Raw genomic sequence first — 18164 nt, forward strand, 5'->3', positions numbered from 1 at the left:
CACTGCAGAGCCAAGAACTAGGTGCTAGCATTAGTGATGCTCACGTAGCGATACTTGGTGAATTCCAGAGTCCCTTCCTTAAACAATTCCCGAACATGTAGAATGTGCCGAGTACCATCAGATGACATGAAGAAACAAAGACCAATCGGACCTGGTGCCAGCCCCCGAGAACCTGCCTGGCCCTAGTGCAGAAGACTTCTAGGTTAAGAAATAATTCCCACCCAATATGTTGCCGTAATAGAGGGCTTCAGAGCCAGAAAGGGAGAAGTTCATTCTGCTTTGAAGGGATGAGAAAGGCTTTAGAGAAGATGTAACTTTTGAGGTGTGTCTTATGGGGGTTTTAAGGGTTATAACAAAGCTCTCTCTATCCCCTTGGAGTTTGAACCAATTAAGAAATATAATAGGGAGTAAAATATTGCATATAAAACTGGATTACACCATGAGGCTTGGGCCCACAGGAAAAAAAGAAAAAAAAAAATCGTCCTTACCTTTCAAAATCTAGACCTTAGGAGGAAACTGGGTGAGCGGGGCCGACTCGGCCAACAGGCAGGGTTGTGGACTGCCTCACGCAGGCTGAACGCAGAAGAGAGGAACGCCCTGTGTGGGAGATATTTTTAACACATCAGCCTCACCATGTAGAGAAATAGGTGGCAGACAAGTGCAGACCCCTCTGACTCTCCAGTCCAAAAAATTATGCCTCCTTCCCTTAAGAGATACAGCCAAGCAGAAGAGAGGGAATGGACATCTTTCTGCAGCCTCTTCCCTCCTGGTGAATACAGCAGGGGTGCCCTCCTCTCTACTCAGACGTGAGGAGCAGTGGGAAGCATCCATGCCAACAGGTCTGGAGGGATAAAGGATATTTGGCAATAGAGTCTCCTCAGGGAAAAGCAAGAGCAAAGCAGAGAGATTTCTCAGTGTATGCAGTGCTTTGAGAAATGGGGCAAAATCACAGTTCCTTGGAATATGTGAGTTTTCTAGCCAAAGTGTTAGATACTCCTGAGTAAATTCTTGTATTACTCTAAGTCAAAGCCTTTATTTTTAATGATGGAAGCCCTCCATCCAGGATCTAAAAACAGCATGGAAGGGCTTAACCGCTGCTGTCTGGACCACCTATGCATTTCTTTCTATTGCCTGATTTTTTTTTTTAACTTAGTTATCTGTGACCTGACCTTTGCTCCTTAGCAGATTTTTACTGTATGCCGGACATTCTTATAAAGACCTGTAAAGGCTCCAGGTCCTCATCAGGCATCAGGCAGGAGACTGTTCATCAAAGACTGAGCTGGATCGAGATGTGGATACGGTATAGGTAAGAGTTATGGGAAAACCCCATTCACCCTCAGCTTACCCCCTTTCCTAGGGTGGGACTCCCCAGAGATTTCAATTAGAGCCTGGCCAGCCTCTGTCCCTGTAACCTTAAAGACTGTGGGAGATTCAGCTCTACCTTTCAGAGGGTTTGTGCTTAGTTTTTTAGCATCTCATCTTACACAGATTCTGAATTCGGAGTATATCAAGAGGGAGCCCAGCCATTTGCTTGAGGTCTCTCTGATCTTCTGTTGGGTCACCTCTGTCTCTCATAACTGTCATAAACTCTGTCCTTCTGCAGCTGGCTTAGGGGCAAGCCTAGATTCCTAGGCTCTAGCAGCTTCCAGAATCTGCAGGTTAAAGGGTCCCGTGGGGCCTCGGGATAGTACCCCACTCCCTACAGCCTCCATCTGTCACCTCTTTGTATTCAGTTCAGCTCCCCCCTACCCCACGGCCATTTTCCTTTCTTCAGCACCTTCAAAACGTAGAATATTTCACTCTGCCATTTACAACTTCTTACTCTTTGGTCTTCTTCTTACAACTCTTCTTACAACTCTTCTTCTTACAACTCTTTGGTCACCCATCCAGCCTCAGATTCAGAAAATGTTATGGGGTGGGGGCTGGGGGGCTGGGGGGGTGCGCTAGCCACATGTTTGAGGCTCCTCAAACCCCTGCTTTGGGCAGCCCAGCCCCACAGGACCACTGGGAGAGTTGCCACATTCTCTGCCCTCCCCTGCGGGCAGCCTCAGCCCAGACCACAATCAGACAATGACCCGGGGAAGTGAAAGGCAACCAAAGGTCCACCACCTTCAACAGTTCTCCTCTTTCTGAAATATTAGTGATTGACTCTTGCAGCTTCCTCAACTCTCAGATGCCATTAAAAGCAGGACTTTGTCGCCTGGGTGGTTCAGTTGGTTAAGCGTCTGCCTTCCGCTCAGGTCAGCATCCCAGGTCCTTGGACTGAGCCCCGCATCTGGTGAGTCTGCTTCCCCCTCTCCCTCTGCCCCTCTTCCCAACTTGTGCTCTCTCTCGTGTGTGCTATCTCTCTCTAATAAAATCTTCTTTAAAAATTAAACAAAAAAATAAGACCTTCATAATTTAGCAAGCTTTTTCCTTGCTTTTGCCAGCGGGCGAGTTGGTCTGCCATGATCTACTGTAACCCACCCACAAGTAGAACTTGGCTTCACAGGTTTGCCCTTGGCTAAACTGCCACCCACCCTGCACCCACCCACCCCCCCACCAAATGTACACTCTCCATTCCCTTACTCTGAGGTATTTTTACTCATTGGACTTTTCACTCCTATAATGGCAAGGAGTGGTCATCACGCTTCTGACTCCCCAGAGACCAGAGTCTCCCCTGTCTGCTAAGGATCTGTACCAATGGGGAACAGAGGTAGGAGACCCTCAGCCCCCTGTGTCTGGGGGACAGGGCTCACAGGCTAAGCTGTGGGCCTGGAAAGTCTCAGATGCTTCTCACACTCCCGGATCATCACCCTGCTCAAAGGGGAGATGCATGGCTTTTAGAAGTGGGATGGAGAAGATTTTTTAACAGCAAGGACTGCTTAGAAAAGATTTAAGCAGAGGGATGTTGTTCAAATTGTGGCCCGTATAGGTCTCAAGTGAATGGAAAAAGTTCGAGGAAAACATTTTTTTTAAATATTTTATTTGTTTATTTGACAGAGATCACAAGTAGGCAGAGAGGCAAGTGGGGGCGGGGAGCAGGCTCCCAAACTGAGCAGAGAGCCCGATGCGGGGCTCGATCCCAGGACCCTGAGACCATGATCCGAGCCGAAGGCAGAGGCTTAACCCATTGAGCCACCCAGGTGCCCCAGAGGAAAACATTTTTAAATTGGGAGATTTTAGTGTATGCTCACACACAGACAAATCTAGATTCCTGTTGTTTCTTTAAAAACTAAGTGATCTGAAAACAAAACAAAACAAAGTGATCTGGTAAGTGAGCTCAGAGTCTCAGTGCAAATGCTGTCTTGAGGCGAGACATGGCCCCTTCTGCAGGTGACATGGGTGAGGCCCCCTGCCAATGGGGCCTGAAGTGAGGTAAGTGGGTTGCTTCATGTGAGCAGGATTCCCTCTCAGTGTCCGGCTGGAAGAGACTTTGCCTCAGTCTGAGAGTGAGAGCCAAGTCCTCTTCACCAGGCTCTGCCCCCCCACCCCGCCCAGTGCTTCACCTCAGTCAGGCAGCCCCATGGCCCCCTGTGGGCCCCTCCATCAGCCCTCGCCTCGCACACCTGCCTCTCTTGTCACAGCCGCGGGCACGGCCACTCGGGAAAGCTCACTCTGAAAATTCTTCTTCTTTCCTTCACTGTGGCTTAAATGGAGTGTTTATATTAACTACAAACAACTTCATCATCTAGTGGGAAAGCAAATACATGCCCCTTCCCAGCGTCCTGAGTCCCCACACAGTTCAACTGTGCCTCAGACAGGAAGCCAGTTGCTAGGAGACCAGCAGGCAAACTTCAAGAGATTTTCTACCTTTTCTCTCTGAAATTCTGGGTCTAACCCCAGCCCAGTGTAGCCTGTCAGTACATTTAGAAAAAAGGAAACGGAAAACTCCCTCTCTTTCTCCCTCCCTCCCCTACTCCTCCCTTTTCATAACTTCAAAGGACACTTTGCATGTATTATTGGAGAAATAACAAAACTGTTTACGAACACGCAGTAAAATATAGTCTCAACTTCTTGGGTTTCACTTTTAACTCTGGGGTCTGCTTTTCTTAGGATAGTGACATGATATGCTGGTATCAAAACCCCTCTGAACTTGTGAGGGCTTTTTTTTTTTTTTTTTTCTTTTCATGTTCCTTCTTCTATGAAGGTGATGGGTTGGACCCCAGCAAGAAACCTAAAACATATAAAAGAATTGGGGAACTTCTTCTGCATTGAGTTTTCAGTATCAAGACTCAACTTGCTTGGTCAAATAGTGTGGTTCCCTTAGAAGGTGCTGGAATCCCATTAAAAGAGAAAGTCCTAAACATTCACAAAGAACATATGCAGCATCAGTAGGACATTGTTAAACATGCTGTGTCACAGGTATGCCTAAGTCTGTTCTTCCAGTGGCAGAAAATAAACAGGATGTTGAAAAATGGAGATTGGGGTCTCTAACTGCACAAGCCCCTTCGTGGGGGCACATTTGTATACAGGAACAATGCCAGGCATCCGGAGCTGGGGATCCCATGCTGGCTTGCAGCATTTCCTAGACTGTTCCAGCTGGGATAGGCTGACCCCAGTACTATCCCAGAACCTATCCTTCATGCCTGAAAGATCTATAAGAATTGGATGCACAGTCAGCTTGCAAAGACCAAAATATTTACAACTTAGCCCTTTACATGGAAAAGTTTTAGACCTCCACTTTAGATCGATGCCTAAAATTTTAATTTTTTTAGTCCTTCCCTTAGAACAGAATATTATCTTTCATAATATTTGTTAAACCAAATAAATATTGAATTCAGCTCCCTTGTTTTCTTCTGTAGTTCAGTGTATAATGAATGGTAGCTGTGCGACATGACTTTTGTCCCTCCCTAGTGCCATCTCGTTCGATTGGCTATAGAATGTGGGTGATTTCTTTTCTCACTTTATTCCTCAGAAATTAATAATCTCATTTGGAATTTTCTATCCTAGAGAGGGGTTACTGCTTTAGTTTTTATCCAAACTGCACCTTTCAACCATTCCAGCATCCGATTTCAAAATCATTTATATTAAAGTTAAAAATGATCCATTATTTTCTGTAAATATTGCACTACTACCTGTCATCAAAAGCATCACTCTATTTGGCTAAATATTGATATATGATATTATTTCAGGCTTTGACACTTACTTGTTTTTGTTGAATACCTTGACTCATGGCTATTTATTCAGGTTTCTTCTGTCATTTTAATAATGGCGTGAGTGCATTTGACATGCAAACCTGCTCACGTTTAGGGTTTGCAGTTTTTAAAAACTTAAGCGTTCATTTCTCTGAAGATTTTTTTTTCTTTTCAACCTTTTTACTTTACTGAGCTCTGCTGTCATATTTTCTGTTTTTATCATGATCTTGACTTGTTCTCACACTTTCAAGGATCTAGATAAATAGAATTGTATCTATTTATCAAAAAAAGTCAATGACCATAAATGTAAGAATAAAAACCAACCGGCATCGCACTTTCAGACATGTTACCTCTAGACCTTCACAAACACACATTTAAGAGCCATTTGAATTGTTTAATGTTACAGAATGTTCCTCAGCCACCATAGGCACCTGTTGTGAATACCACGGAATTGCAACCGTGAGTCAGGACGCAAAGAGAAGCCAGAAAACGGACACCTGGCACCGTAAGAAGCAGCCCTTCGCTGTGCCAAAACTATTTCTTTGATGCTAATTGGAAGTATTTGACAAGTTAATCTGTCTTTTTTCCACCCAAGGCACTGCCAGGGCACAAATCCGTCCTACATTTCACGGCAGCATCCGGTTCCCATAAAACTTGGGGCAGTCTGCCATGAGCCCCCCTTTTGTTTTAAAGCCCCAGAGCAAGAGACAAAGACAGGCATTTCTCTGATTCCTGATGGTATCAGGGGAGGGTTTTGGGTGACAAGTGACCCTGTACTAGCGCCGGGGGCCGCATCCTGAGTGACCAGGTATTCTCTTGCACACTGTGTATGCTGCGTGGGTGCGTGGTTTGTGGGTCCCGTATAGCATGGCACCCCTCTTCCTTAGGTTTAAGGGTGGTGCTGCGACTGAGGGGCCATTTTCTTGGGGATCCACCTGCCTCAGGCTTCACTGGGCGCAGAAAATCAGGAAGTCTAGGATGACATCTTGAGAGCATCCCCCAAGCCCAGGAAGGGGGCAGGAATCCCTGGGTTCTGAGCACAGTGTCCCGGCGATGTGAGGGGACCTCAGAGGAACATCTACTAGAGGCAGGGACCCCGGTTTGGGCAGTGACCTCCAGGCTGCAGCTCAACAGGTGCAGAACAAGGAGGAAATTAAAGAGAGATGTGGTGACCAGAAGACCGGAGCCCTCTCTGCTAGGAGCCCCAGGACATTTATATGAGCCCTGAAGGGCAGGTGAAAGCCTCAGTAGTTACCAAACTAGAAAGCCCTGTGAACACAGCCAGATCAGAAACCATTAGCCAGATCTAGAGTGGGAAGAAAGAAATGTGACATTCCTTACACACCATTTTGTTCCACAAAATCAATCGACCACATAAATAAGTTCGGTGAAGCCTGACACTCTTCTCTTCCTTTCTCTGCCCCACAGTGCTGAAGTGAAGGGGGAGCTCGTGGTCTGGAGAAGAGCGGGTGTTGGGGCCTTCCGTCCCGGACAGCCCATGGTGTTTCTGGAACTTATTGTAGGGGGGAAACAGTCTGTGTTTCTGCGTCTGGACGCTTGCAGACCATGCTGTGGAGAATCATGCTGGTCAGAGGAGCCAGAGCCTGGCAGCCCTCTCCGAGTTCAAGCACTTCATCCCCATCCCTGCTCCCTGATTCTTTCCACGCTGGCTCAGGTTCTAGAGGAGGGAGGTTATCGGTGGCAGGAAGTTTTGCCATCAGCCCGAGGAGGGGAAAATGGAGCCATCAATGAGAGGCCTTCTTTCCTCTGAACGCCTTCTGGGTTGAGGAATAACGTCTTTATCATTGGCGCAGTGCCCCGAGGACACCTTTGTTTTCAGGGACCTCCCTCTGCTCCCCTGTTTCAAGAAACGTTCTTGATAGTAACGCTCGGGGGCTCACCTGGCCCATGAGGGGGTCACTCCCGCTGTTAGCTCAGACACTGCCAGGGCTTTGGGTCCAGCCCAGGGGATCTCCCGGTCGAGCTCCTGTCCTGAGCCTAGTCGTCTTGCCTTCAGATGGTTTCCTGGCACAGCATCCTTCACTGGCAGGCAAACCTCAGAAGCCGACAGCAGAGGGCGCCAGCGGCCTGCCGTTGGCACTCAGAGGGGCCTCGCGGCCGCGGTTCAGAGGCCATGCGGGCTCATCCCCCAAGGCACTGGGGCGCACAGAACCTACACAGTCACTTAGGTGAGTGCCTCCCAAGGGCCCACTGTGGCTTCCCTCCAAAATCAGGACCCGCGTCCCTCCGCAGGTAAACCCGGCCTTCCACCGCAGCCCTGCTCCCAGTAAGCCGCCAGAAGTGCAGCTCGGTTCTGTTAAACCCCTTTTTTCCCAGAGACTTGCAGGGGGGATGCACCTTCATTTCCAGCTCCTTTGCAGGAGACAATCCTTCGCCTCTCCTGGATCTGACCTGTCTGCCCCTTCCCTCTGTCCCTCTTCAAACGATTAGTCTGTGGACACCTGGGAAGGCGGCAGAGAGACTCCTGGCTTCTGGGGGCCTTGAATGAATGATCTTCTACAAGAAGCACCTTTTGGCCATGAAGCTAGTCCACTCGGCCAGCTCTCCGGTGCCTGGTTTTTGAGGAGGCGTTCTTACAGTGAGACCCCTGCCCTTGGTGCTGTAGGGGTATCCTTTCCAAAGGATAGGATAGGATAGGGGTATCCTTTCCAAAGGATAGGATAGGATAGGGGTATCCTTTCCAAAGGAGAGAGCCCGATGCGGGACTCGATCCCAGGACCCTGAGATCATGACCTGAGCCGAAGGCAGCGGCTTAACCCACTGAGCCACCCAGGCGCCCCGCCCCCTTTTTTTAAAGATTTTTTTTTTATTCATTTGAGAGAGAAAATGAGAGAGAGAGAGAGCATGAGAGAGGGGAGGGTCAGAGGGAGAAGCAGACTCCCCACCGAGTAGGGATTGCGATGCGGGGCTCGATCCTGGGACTCCAGGATCATGACCTGAGCCAAAGGCAGCCACTCAACCAAATAAGCCACCCAGGCACCCCCCCCTCCCCGCCCCTTCTCCTGCTCGGGCTCTCTCTCTCTCTCTCTCAAATAAATAAATCTTTAAAAAATGTATTATTAATAACTGTTGAATTGGAAAGACGTCAAACACATATGTGGAATTTCTGTAAGAAAAAGAGTTGCTACCTTCCACCAAGTCCCTTCCTAAAACAGCATTGTGTGAGCTGGAGCTGAGTCATGAGAACCTAGTTAGACACAGAGGTTGAAAGATGGGGACCCATAGTTTCTCTCTGGAGGGTGGAGGTGGCGTCATTTTTGATGCGGGCTGGCTGGGTCCACTGGACCAGCCGAGAGGACCCTTGGCTTCACATGGGTTAGAAATCAAATGTGAGTGGGCAGGAAATAAGAGCAGAGTTTCTTGAAGACATAGAGCACTGATGCAGACAGAGTGTCTGGGAGATAGAGAAAGGAAAGAAGAATAAGTCTCATCTTTGCTTGGGGTCCAGAGTTTTTATTGAGGGCAGTAGTCTGGTGTACAAGTCCTCTCTGGCATCCAGGGACTGGTCAAAACAACGGTGAGGCTCAGGTGTCCTCCATACATCACTCATGCCCTGGAGCCAGGGGTCTTGGCATTAGGGGTCAGTGGTGTCTGGAGTCTGTGATCTTGAAAAAGCGAACATAACCATCCCATCTAGTCACTCCTCAGATGTTATCGATTGTGCTGGGAGACTCCAAAGAAATCATTAATTCCTTGACCTTCACAAGGAAGACATGCATTATTCGTACTATCAGCCATGATGCAGGGTGAAGTGCAGGTCCTAGTGAGAAGAAAAGCAGGAAAAGGATCAAAAAAACAAACAAACAAACAAACAAAAAAACAGGTTTTCATGGGATCCCTTTAGTTTTCTTATCTCAATTTGATCTTGATTACCTACAGCTTTCTTAACCATAAAATAGAAATAATTACAATATTGGCTTTGTAGAGTTGGCCTAAAGATTAAATGAGGTAATTACATAAAATGTCCCCCACAGAGCCTAATACATGGAAAGCTGGAAGTGCTTAGAATGTCCACTCCAGGAGTTCCGTCTTGTTTGCAAATGCATGCCTGATGTCCAGCTCAGTGCCTCGTTCAATGTAGGAACCCAATAAACACTTAATGAATTAATGAATATTATGAGTATTGGCATTGTTTCCTTTGGAAAATTAAACAAGAAAAATCAATTCCTGGGGCGCCTGGGTGGCTCAGTTGGTTAAGCGTCTGCCTTCAGCTCAGGTCATGACCTCCAGGTCCTGGGATCAAGCCCCATGTTGGACTCCCAGCTCAGTGGGGAGTCTGCTTCTCCCTCTCCCTCTGCCTCTCCCCCTCCTTTGTGCTCTCTCTGTCTCTCTCTCTCTCTCAAATGAATAAATAAAATCTTCTAAAAATTAAGAAAAATCAATTCTTAATGGATAAGCTTATGTATCCACATGGACAGAGTGCTCCTGAATCCTTGGGTAAAAGCAGAAGACTGGTAAAGTCCAACTGGGGAGTGAGAATGCAGTTCCAGAAGATGTAGAGAAAGATGGAATCTTAATTAGCAAACACCAAACACAGCACTGTAAATGAAAAGAGTGTTGCTAGCCTGGGTGGGGGGTGGGGGGTGTGGTCTTCCTGAGACCTGTAAAGTTGAGGCAAATTGACTATGTATCTGGACTAGAGAAGACTTCCACACTTCCTGGCCGATGCATGCCGGCAGGATGGAACCAGGCACATCAACTTTGACAGTTTGATGACCCTAACCATTGAGGTCAATCCACTAACTCCTTTATCCTAAAACTGGCTCTCAAAGCAGCATTCTGGTTATAATGTAGTTAGTGGTTACAAATGAGAAGTGTGTGGGCATGTTTGGCTTGCACAGTGATTTTTTAACATTAGTTGTTAATATTTATACATCAGGAAGTTTCTCATATAAATCTAGATCTTTAGCTTCTGAAAAATCAGAAACTCTGGACACACCAAGCTCTGAACAGCAAAAACTGGGTAGAGATCACTTTGGCTGTGTATTTTATAAGAGGACTAGGGTTCCCTGTTGGGCACAATCTCCATGATTCCCCTTCACCTTACCTTTGGTCAGTTCATTTCTTTACCTGCTTGGCCTTATCAGCACTTGGATTTGCCATCCCTCTGGGGAGCCAACATGCTCACCAGCTGACACAGTATGCTACTATTAACATTTTTTGCTGCAAATTAATGAATTGTCACTTGGGCTCTTGCATCTGCCTCTTATGAGTTTGGCTAGTGTGAGTCAGTTCCTTGGGTGCTGACTTGCAACACCTAAACCAAAATCAAATGTATGGACTTGCTCAGGGTGAGGCTCAGTTTCCCCCAAGAGGTTCTGCCTCAGCCGATATCAACTATGCTCTGAACATAACTCCAGCTTATCAGTTATCTTCGTGAATTCCTCAATGCCCAGAGAACACCTGCCACATGACGTCTGAAGGGCAGAGGCATCACTCACCAGCTGAGTTGCAAATAAGGCACTGACCCAGTTAATTTGTGAACCTACTGCAGATGCTGGAGCAAGCTTTGTTTATGACTGCCCTTGAAGGACTTGGCCTTGAATGTCGCCTAATTGTCTTGTGCATAACAAAAGTCAATGGAAAATTGCTCTTGACAGACTCATTCCTCCTTGGTTTCCTTGCCATCTCTTTGTGGCTTCCTTCATTAGTTCCTTTCCTCTCAGAGAAAGCCCGTGACCTTGGAGGCTTTTGTGCTTCCTTTCTGAATCTGCATCACCCCTATAATGGAATGAAGGTGTCTTCCTGCTACCCTGGGGTCTTCTATAAGCAAGCAGAGACCACAGATGCCCTCTCAGCTTGCAGGCTATCCTTCTCAGTTTCATCGCAGCAGGAAAGGGGTCTTTGCAATCCACACTCTCTTTTTTTTTCCTTTCTCACATCAGAGCAAAAGCAAACAATAATTTAAATAGCATCTTTTTATAATAAGAAAAACCTTCAGCTTTCAACACAACCAGAAAGGAAGCCATTTGTCGCCTGGGATAAGCTGTCAGCATGCATTTGGCATTACTTCCCCACTGGGGGTGATGGATATGCACTGAGCCATCTGTACTTCTCAATCAGTTTTCATGACCAGGGCTAGGCATTTGCAAGTCACATTAGGAAGGTAGTTGTGGTCAGACATTGAAGCTAACGAGTTTGAGGATGGATTAAACCCTTAGCCTCACTACTGTTGCTCCAGTCCTACAGTGATCAGCCTACATAGCCACACGCTTTAACATGCGACATACCTCAGTCACTTCTCTTGTTCTTTACAGTAAGGAAATAGGTGCTGAAAAATACATAGTCCCCTTTGTGAGTGCGTAGAAAACAACCTTGTATTGAATCCTGTACACAGGAGGCAGGAATTCTACAGTGTCTACTGTTATGTGAATGGATTCTTCTGGAAATGTTGAAATTGACGATCCACTCTATGTGTGGTCCATAAACCCACTTACCACCCTTCCTTCCCCTAGGAAAACCCAAGAATAAAAGAAGCTTGAGGAAAGCCACCCTTGACTGCCTCCGGGAGCCATTACACTTTTGTTCCTAAGTCATGTAAATTTCTACGGCTCACTTACTGAGTTTCCAATGTTTGTGGAGTCTATTCCTCAGAAATGTTTGGAACATTGCCACTGCCTTATTTGCTCAAGAAGAAAAATAGTAAGTCAAGGGGCCAGAAGTTAAAGGGAGGCTGAAACTTCTCTCCAAGCCGTCTGATCTTGACATCCACAAAGAAGTTATATGTTCATCATCCTGAAGAGGAAGAGTTTAAATGCCTCTGATTTCTGAAAATTAATTATTCTCTCATATCTTTTCATAAGGGCAGTAATTGCTGAGCTGCGGAATGGATGGCTCTCTACAGAGAGATGATATGTGTTTCCTCACTCTGCAAAATGACCACACACTGTTTGATGGCTTAGAATTTCTAAAAGCTTTACCTTTCCAGCTGAAAGTGAGTACAATCACAGAACCCAGAACAATGAAAATCTGGGCAGAGCAACTCCTTTCTGAGCACCACTCCCCAAGATGGAACATGGAACCATTCCTTAGAGCTTGAAAGAGCTGGTTTGGTAGGTCATTTAAGATTTAAACTCTAGAAATAGAGTAGGTGCTGAAAACAATGGAAACAAATGAATGATCAAAATAATAGCTAAGCAGACTCACAATCAAACAGATGAACTTGTGGAATTCCTGATCCCAGGAGGGAGAGGTGGGCTGAACGTTGTAAATCCCAATAGGGTTTTCATTCTTATCCTACCTCACTCAGACTCCTGCACAGACTAACAACCTTGGGCATCTTACCATCCCCACTTCTCTAGCTAGCTGTGAGTCTACCCTCTTCCAGTGCTCTTGACCCTTGATCAAGTTTAGGGCAGGACAGCTGGTTATGACAACATTGCCTTCCTTTCCAGGCCTATTGTATATGGCACACACTATGGCTTTGGTATTCAACAGGTGGGGTTTTGCCCAGTTAGCGATGTAAATGTCCATTTGGAAAGCCAAGGCCCAAGCAATGGTTGGGGTTTACTTTGCCTGTAGCATTTCACTCTGATAACTCGCCCCTGAGAACACAGTCTGATGAATGCTCACGGAAGGGTAGGGCCCCAGGGGTTTGTGGAAATGAAGACTATCACCCCGTTGTGCTGGCTTGTCCCAGAAGCCTCTGGCGAGCCAAGAATACAACTACACTACCCATATAAAAGGCTTCTCTCCCCACTACTTCATTACAACTAGAATGTTTCTCTCTGGTGCCAGCATTCACTCTGCCTCCTTCTTGTATCCATGTGCAAGACACCCCATTGAGGGCATCTTCAGTGTGCTCTCTGGGCTTGGGGCTGCTGTGTTCAAAGCTGGACCCACACACATTGTCTTTCCTGCCTCAGCTACTGTTCCAAGGCACGTGCTAGACCCCTCACGTGTCCTGCTTCTCCACCTCTGCACCTGAGCCACAGCCCTGCAGTAAGTCTCCAGACAGATGACGAATTGTTGACATAGCCACCTTGCCTTCATCCCAGCCTTGTGAATGCCTTTGATTTTCCCTCTTCCATCTTCCCTACTCACCACAGAGCCTCCTCCCTGGTAGCTCACTTTGGATGACCTTCACACTCCAACTTCCTTTCAGTAGGAATATATGAATTTCCTTTTTCTTCCCAGGATACGGATAAGTCAGGAGATTTAGGACATGAAGAGGAAGAAACTCATAGATGTTGCATTTGGCTGCTATGTGGTCCCCAGTTTTCCCTGATGGAGAGAGAGAGAGAGAGCATGCCTTCAGCCTGGGGTTGGCCCTTGTATCTCCACCATCTGTGTTTCAGATTTAGCTGAAAGAGGTGATTGTGAAAAGGGAGAGGTATAGTATCTGTTGTTGGTTTGTAAAGAATCCTTTATGGTCTGATTACATCGTGATTATTTGCATGTACATTCTTTTTCCCTAAAATAAGATGAGAACACACAAGGTGAATGCAGATAAACATTGGTAATGATATAACCACATGTCCAGCTTAGTGGGCTCAAGACATCACATAACATTACTTGAAATGAAAGCTATTATTTTCAGTGTCAAATAAACACATGAGTTGAAGGAACTCCTTTTATCCACATCTTTAATGTTATGACACTTTTTCATCTGCATGAAATTTAAAGGATGCTGGCCTATTCAGACAGAAATTTTCCTACGCAGGAGGACACCTAAAATAGGGGTTACTTAGCAAGAATAGTCACTGCCTCTCAAAATTTCCTTAAAGAGGTTTTAATTAGAGTTCTCCAGGGCCTCAGGTTATGAGTTATTGAGGTTTGGTTTGGCTTGGCTCTTGCGTCTGGATGGTATTGAACTACTCCCTCCTGTCGCCCAGGAGAATCGTCCCCGATGCGCAAAAGTGAAGTCAGCTCCAAGGGCGGATCTGGGCTTTCCCGGATTCATTACGGCTGTGATGAATAACCCACTGATTCTGTGGGTTAAAATACATGTATCTGTGTTTAGGTGCAGGTAAGAACAAACCCATATAAATAGGAAGGCTGTGTGTGTCTGTAAGGGGTATGTGTGGAGGGGAGTGGTTTCCTGCAAGTGCAGACCGGTAATAGGTAAGAAGCTTACTGGGGGTGACTAAACCCTGCAGGAAAGTTCGAGTGCTTGGTCCTGGTACGGGCAGAGCAAATACAACCCAAGGCAGACATCTGGGGACAGGGTTGGGCCCAGGGCCAGATTCTCCCTTGTGACTGTCCAAGACAGCACTGGTTAATTATGAGGCAGGAGGCATTTGGAATTCAGCCAAAGGTGGATCTGGCCTCAGCTTAGGAATCCAAGGGAAAGACAATTTAAGAGAGTCTAGATTGGTAAAGAAGCAGCTGAGAGAGAAATCAGTTCCAGGGGTGAGGAGTTTAGGGCAGTTTCCAAATTGAATTCAAGGAGGAAGAAAAGCCAGAAAGAACTTTGTTTTTGTCTGGAGGGGGGGGTCATTAAGAAGGAAGTGAGGCTGGTGAAGCCTCAGAAGTGAAATGAAAGACCTCAGATGAGAAGTCAAGCTTTTCTCTGAAGTTATCACTGCGTGAAAATCTGCACAGTGCCTGCCTGTGAGCCATGTTCAACCCTCACGGTGCAGAATAAAGGATTTAGCCTCTGGCAAGAGGGGTTGGATGGGCTGGAACATGTTCAGATGGAGGACAGAAGGGCATTGTGGCATTGTGGCCTAGAAGAGAGCAATAAACTGACACAGGACCTCATCCCAATCCTACCAGCTAGGTCCTAGCTGAGGACCTAGACACGTGCTTCAAAGGCCAGACCTCGGTTTCCTCCTCTGGAGCAGAATCAGGCAGGCGACCTGTATAACTGAGTCGATACCCCAGGAGATGCCCACCTGCATTTTACCATCTAGGGGGCAACTAGGTAAACTCTAAATGCCCTTCCAGCTCTAAAATTTAACATGCCGTGGAGGAAAAAAGGTCGGCTTAGGATTCATTGCAGCAGAACAAACCCAGTTTGATTCTCAGGACTGACCATGACTAATTGTAAGCTTGAGAGAGTTCTTAACCTCCCTAAAAATGACGGAGGTCTCTAAAATAGGCATGATGTAAGCCTCCTATCAGTCCTTAGAAGAAATACATAAGGCAATGGGTTCCCTTCCATAGTCACAGTGTGGCTACTGGGAGGCTGCCATGTTCCCAGCCCCACTCCCCCCAGCAGCCAGGTCTGGGCCCATGACTCGGTCTCATGGATTGAATGAAGAACAGACCAGGCTTCACCAGAGCATTTGTTTGGTTTTTTGCTTTCTTCCATTTTCATTGGGGACCTGGGATGGAGATAGCCTGGCTCTGTGACCCATTTATTTCTCCATATGAGCTTCATCACTAGCTTGCCCAATTCTCGTAACATCCAGTTAATATTCCTTTTTAAATCAGGATCATGACATAAACCATCTTAGGTAAAATTGACATCCCTAATATTTGAATTTTTTTTATTAAAAATATCTTAGCTTTCCATTTATTTCAAATCTTACATATCCCCTCGCAAGGGAATTTTTAAGTTTTTTAAGTTTATTTGCATGCATTTTGTCCTTGTCTACTTGGACAGTTACAACAAAATCCCATCAACTGGGTGGCTTAAATGACAGACGTTTAGAAATTTCTCACAGCTGGAGAGGTGGGTAGTGGCTTAAACACCTAAGTGGTTTTTTGTTTTGTTTTGTTTTGTTTTCTCGTACAAGAAGTCCAGATGCATGGTTGCCAAAGTGAGTTGAGAGGGTGTGGGATAGTAAAACTAATGTCTCCTCCATACTGGGTCTTTGCCTTTGGGCTCAATGTGGTGCATCAGCCCTAACTATCACCTCCACGTTCTAGGCAGGGAGAAGGAGGCGAAATGGCAGAAAGCACTTCTCTCTAGGGATCAAAGGGTTTCCCAGATACTGAGCAAGATGCTGGTTTATGCCTTATAGTAGCTCCAAAGTGGGTCCCACTGCTCCACTTTATACAAGGGGAATATGAAAAAAAAAAAAAACAAAACAAAACTGTCTTCCAAAATTGCATTTCTCTCCCCCCATCCCCCATAATGGGGATTCTGCTGGAAATGGAGATAGAGGGAATGGGTGTTGATTGAATAAGCCACAACATGATTCTGCTACAATGTAAAACCAAATGCATCATCCGTCTCCATGATTAATTTGAAATTCGGAAAACCTCACGTCTGGAGACGTGTGGCGAAGAATGGGTCTCATTACCCATTATCCCCTCCTCCTTGGAATCAGAACCTGGATTCATGACCACCATGTATTTCACAGTCTCCTTTGTGCCTAGAGTGGCCATGTGGTTAAGTTCTGGCCTCTGAGATGCAAGCCGGAACACTGTGTTGGACTTCAAAAGGGCTCCTTCAAACAGAGAGGGTACCTTTTTGTCCTTCCCGCCTTCCTCTTCCCACTGCCTGGATATATGAGTGTAGTGGATCTAATAGAGTCGTACAATGTACGAGTTGCACCTCCAGTTGTACGAACAATGACGGTGACCACCATTTGCTGAGGGCATCCTACATACCCAGCCCTGTGTCTAGAATTACCATGTTGTCTCCTTTAATACTGATAACGTCCCATGAGGGAGGTATTAACATCAGCATCTCCTTTTTAAGGATGAGGAAGCAGAGGCATACATAGAGAGTCTAAGTAACTTGCCATGGACCAAGTGGTAGAGTCAGGACTTGAACACAAGTCATCTGACTCCATAGTTCACTTTCTTTCACACCACACCACATCACTCACTGTCCCAGCCTTTCTGAGAACCAGCAGAGGAGAGGTGGGAAAGCAGTGCAGGTATGCAGTCCGTAGTCTGAGAGGCAGTCTCTGTGTCCTTCCATGTCTGTACATTCTTGTGACCAGTGGCTTCTCCTGAACACCTACATCCTCTCTCTGGCTGTGTTACCCTGGACTAGTTACTTAACTTCTCTGTGCCTCTGTTTTCTCATCTGTAAAGCAGAGGTAATCTACCTGATGGAGTCCTTGAGAGGATTTATGAGTTAATATGCACCAAGTCCTCACCTGGAGAGTACTCAGCCTGGGTTGGCTATTACTGTGGCTGCTACTGTTGTCACTTCCCAGGGAGACAAAGCCCATCAGAGCATCACACTTTCTCCAGTGTCCATCATGAAGATCACTCTGGCTATGAGAGGTGCCCTGGGAACAAGGAGGAGAAAAAAGCAGAAGCCCCTACATGACCCCTAGACCCAAGACTGTATCCCCCAGAAACACTGCCTGCCACATGTCTGGGTGGGATATCTACCCAACCACCTCCTCCACCCCCTACAACTGCTCCTGTGGCCTCTGTCTTCTCTGTCCAGCTGGGCAGGGCCCAAGATTGGCCAGGAGAGGGCTCCAGGCCAGAGAGTCACTTGTTCATGGGTCAGCACTGAGACTGATACAGCCCCTCAGGACCCTCCTAGGCCCTGACCGAGGAAGGAAGGGGGAATTCCAGAGCCCACAGAAGCCCAGATTTTAGAAGTCTGCTTTTTTTTTTTTCCCCCACACATTAACATTGGGTAGCCCATCATTCTGCTTCCTCAGTAACAAGCCCTTTGGACAGCAGCCTGATTGTCTTGCATGAGTTTGACCCTTAGGTCTTCTCTCTCTTTGCTCATCCCCACTTCTACCCCTTTCTTTCCATTGCAGTCAGACATGTGGACCCCTATTTGGCCCCGTATCTCCATCTTCTCCTTTGAGACATGGTATACATCAGCTAAAATCACTATCCTATATCTCATAATATTTCCCCACCCCACCCCACCCCTTCACTCATGGAACAAGGTTAGGCATGTCTTCTATTTGGAATTCTCTGCCTGTGTTCAATCATCCAGCCAGCTCGGAGTCAGGGGTATATGGTTGAGAGCTCCTCACAATGCCACAAGCTATCTCAAATGGCTGTGATGACATCAGTAGAATCCTACGTTACATTCAAGGTCTCAGAGCCGTCTCCTATGTTATGTGGACCCGAATCCCCAGGCACCCAGTGCTAAATTGAACAGGTTCTATACTACAGAGCAGTAATAATTAAAACAGTATGGTACTGGCA

This window comes from Enhydra lutris, unplaced genomic scaffold, assembly GCF_002288905.1.
Source record: "Enhydra lutris kenyoni isolate GAN:26980312 unplaced genomic scaffold, ASM228890v2 scaffoldscaffold20, whole genome shotgun sequence".
NCBI lineage: Eukaryota > Metazoa > Chordata > Mammalia > Carnivora > Mustelidae > Enhydra > Enhydra lutris.